Source organism: Haemaphysalis longicornis, unplaced genomic scaffold (assembly GCF_048455015.1).
Source record: "Haemaphysalis longicornis isolate Haplotype H1 unplaced genomic scaffold, Haemaphysalis longicornis Haplotype H1 scaffold_1, whole genome shotgun sequence".
Classification (NCBI taxonomy): domain Eukaryota; kingdom Metazoa; phylum Arthropoda; class Arachnida; order Ixodida; family Ixodidae; genus Haemaphysalis; species Haemaphysalis longicornis.
In genome coordinates, this window is record NW_027526203.1 from 343,265,812 (window position 1) to 343,270,008 (window position 4,197).

The window sequence follows — 4,197 nt, forward strand, 5'->3', positions numbered from 1 at the left end:
ATCTGTGCGGAATCATCTTTTCTTTCAATTTTTCATATGTTTCTGAAAGAATTAAACCCTTTTTAGTTTTCACTCCCCTCAACATTTCATGAAAACTTACATATCTACCCCATACACGCTGCACGTATGGAAAGTCCGCCTCCAATTCTGCTTTACCGCCTCAGATTGAGCTCTAGGCGCCAGCACCCTCCATATCTGACAACCTTACTCCTCATCAGCCATGTTAGCCAACATGCTCCTCGTCACTACCATACGCATTACGTCTCATCCTACACCATCGCAACGAAGCCGCACCTACTCCTGCGCAGTCGTTCAGTCTCGTCTCCGTGAAGCCACTTTCCGACCGCCGCTTCGGCTTTTACACGTGCTGGCTCCTGCGTCGAACTGGGAGATTCGAACGCTCCGCTCCACCTGATTGATTTTGGCTCCGGTTCATATGGCAGGCGGCTCAGCAGCCGGATAGGGATGTTTTCAGAAATGGGACCGAATTGACGAGTTCGAGACATTTTTGATGCGGGAAAAAGAAGTGAAGGCTTTATGAAACTATTTACGTTACGTTAAACAGTTCATGGCTAAAAAATTAAAAACTTCAAAATGAAAAGTCTACCTCTACGTGCCAAGAAATCCCTTGGGCGTTTCGAACTCCAAGTCTGCTTCACTTGCTACGGCCGGTGCACATAAGTCACCCTACCCGAAGCGGTACAGAACCCACTTTTCTCCGGAATCCGCCTAGTTCCCAGGCTAGGACAGAAACGCGTTTTCCATCGGTAGTACGGCGTACTAATGTTTCGCTGTGTCTCTTTCCCCGAAACGCCCCTCACCCTTATGTATTCGCATTTCGGATGACCCCAAGTTCTGCACTGAGATCTGTAAGTCAGAGTCACCGGCCATTACATTAGCCGCCACAGCATACGGGGCAAATTCACGTGGCCGCGAGGGAGCGCCAGCTCGGGCAGGGGGGAGAGTGCGCAATATAAAACAATTTGCCTCAGCGCATGTCGTATTCTTACCATCACCAGAACAATTAGGCACAACCGACAATCTGGCGTATACGTTGGCATGATAGGTAGTGAACGGATTACTCGCGCGGGATCTGCTGCTGAGCGCTACGCAACGACTATCGTACTACTTATTAATTAGCTATTGACTCTCCTTGCCACACGTTCCCGCCAGTTCCCGAAATCCCGTGTTACAGCGTGCGGCGCGATGGGACCACTGCTTGTTTACAAGGCTCCGCCGATGGTTGTGCTTGGGCTCATGCCGTGGGGAATCGAACACGTAGGTGTGTAGGTGCAGCAATGCTGGCAATGCAGCTATAACATCAACATCCCCTATTCCCACGCAAGGCGGGCATACTCAGAGAATGGCCCCGTCGAATGGTCCCACCAGCTTCACGATAAAAATTAGGGTTTACCTTGACACCCGGCTTTCTGCATGAACTATGTGTCGGCAGCATGTAACTGCTGTGCCTTGTGCTTTGAAAAATCTGATTCTTCGTGTTCCAACGAATAATACTCTCTAGGGCAGGATACAGAAGGCTGTAAGGCTGGCAGACGCTTCTCCCACCCGCTGTATATACTTTCAATTGAGAAGAGACTTCGGGAAACGTTTCTCCGCCGTTCAAGTAAAGTCACAAAGCAGATGCTGCTGAGACCGTTTACGACAGCGGCCTTTCAAAATAAAGTTTCTATACTACTACTACTACTACTACTACTTCCAGTGCGAGAGAAAGTAGGGTTCTAGCTCCCGCCAATCGGAGCAGTCCGGATCTTTTCGGCTCCTCGTCGTGCCTCATCGAAAGCTTTCCTGACAGCTTGGCTGCTCGTCACGGCTTCGCCGACTCCAACGACGGAGCCAACAATAATTTGGAGAAATCCGAGCGAAGATATTTGCCCTCGCCACAATTGCTGTGGCTGCAGTTTCAGCGTATTCCTGGGAGGCACGCGCAGACAACAAAGTAACCATGTTCTACGACCCTAAAAGTAGGTGCATGTGTGCCGTGGTGGCCATTGAACACTCGCATGCGCGAAAAAAGGCGCAAGTGTTTCATGAAAGGCAGCACCACAGGTTCATACAGCTGCCAAGAAAGGCGACCTTGTTTTAAACGTTTCGGTCGATACCAAACCAAGAGATGCGTGAGCTATACAGCAACCAATCACAAAGTCCATCCATAGAAAAACACTTGCAGTCAACATTTATGTAAGAGCGCGATAGGGCCGAAACAGTTCTTTTCTCGAGCGGAGCTCAAGTGCTACAGAACGTGTCAAAAGGGTACGCACTCGAAGAGGTAGCCAAGCAGTGTGGTTCGCGTCATCTATACAGCTGCTGCAATGAGCACCCACAAAAGGAAGGCGCCGACTGGCGGGGCATAAGCGACGTTCTCTTGCTGTATAGAGGAACATGTGATATCGTTTCGGTTTAGGTGACGTTTGGTAACTTCAGGAAGTTGATACATAAAACTGTGGATACGAAGTAACGTTGTCGAATTCACCCGAGGTGCGAAATGGAGCTTTGGCGTGGACCTAGATCAACTGCGCACGTAATGCACTTTCGAAGCAGTTTAAAAATATACATGATGCTCTCACCTGTGTACACACATACGTAATTAAATTGGGAAACAGAATAACAGTGCTTTACATGCAGGCCACTAGCACGTCCAAGCCCCTGGCTGTCGACAGTCGTCGGTTCATCCATCTGGTGAAGCCACCTGAAGTCTAAAAGGCTGCGAAGGCACGCGTTCACCACCCGGTGACGACTCGATCAAAGGTCCCCGTGAGGCACCCCAACTTTATTTCAAAGCTTTGTCAGCAGCAGTGAGGCACGAAAAGGTATGTTGCGCAGCTGGCTGCCCCAATATCTGCTTTCTTATTACGCTGTAGAGCAGCGGAGAATGCAGGTCTAGATGCACTCAGCGACCTCCCCTCCCCCACCTTGAGCGAATGCGTTTTCACTCACCATAAAGCGCATAGAAAACCTACACAATGAAATTAGTTGCACATTGTTAGTGCATGCGTAGTAGATGGGGCATGCCGGGAACAGTTTTGAGTAGTTAGTCTGTTCGCCTCCGTGTCGCTCTGCCAACAGACCGAGAGATAGAAAAGCACAGCAGGACCACTTTGCTAATCATATCCTTCGAAGTCATAGGCCGGAAACCATCATCTATACAGATTCCCTAAGTGTTGTGTCTGCATTATCGTCACCAAAGTCTTCCAAAAACCATGTACTGAATCTTGTCTTCAATGCCATTATGTCTGTTTATGCCCACAAATTTGAACTGGTCCTTTGCTGGGTCCCTGGCCACTGTGGTATAGCCAGGAATGAAGCCGTGGATCAAATGGCCGCTGCTGGTACACTCTTGAATAAAGTAGACATCACAACCCCGTAATTACCCACAAGCGTACTGTCAAGTTTCTTAGCGATGTCCAGTTTTTACACCTCACCACTTACCATGCATGTTGACGCCCTGGCCCTCTACACTTGGGCCTCTACATTGTCTTATATGTAATTTCACGTATATTTTTAGTTACATGTTTTACATTTACTATCACTTCGTCCTCATAAAATAAATTTCGCTTGACGCTCTTTGCCCTTGGTCGGCCTTGCGCCATAAAAACCCAATCATCATCATCATGACAGCATGACAAAGGGGAGAGAGTGCACGGGGAGAGCTGTCTTCTTTGCTACTGTGGAGACGTTGCCATGGAGGCAAGTCAAAGCGCGGCTCACTAGTCAGTCTCAACGGGTCTTGAGACTCCCGCCGCCGCTTTAACGGATTGTAGACTCGAGCCTGCAGAAAATGCGCGCGGCAAGAGGAAGGAGTGGGAAGGATGGCTATGACATGCCCACACTGGACGGCAACAGAAGGGACGACAGGAGCAAACACGGCCACTGAGATTGTTAGAGCGCCTAAGCACGGTCGGCACGGTGTACGAAAGCCGCGAGAGAATCGCCCCGTTGCAGACTTCCGAAGCTGCTGCAGGCCCTGCGCATCGGGTGGAACTTCACGGGGTAGAGGGACGAGTTCACAGGGGAGAGGGACGAGATGCTTACGCATTCCTTAACATCCACGAGTGGATCTTCAATTATTTGTGCTCTACCATATATACTTGTTATTGCTGGTATTCTAAATCAGTACTGCTTTAAGAATATACGCAAATTAACGTGTATGTATTTTCTGAGTTAAGGATTACATATAAC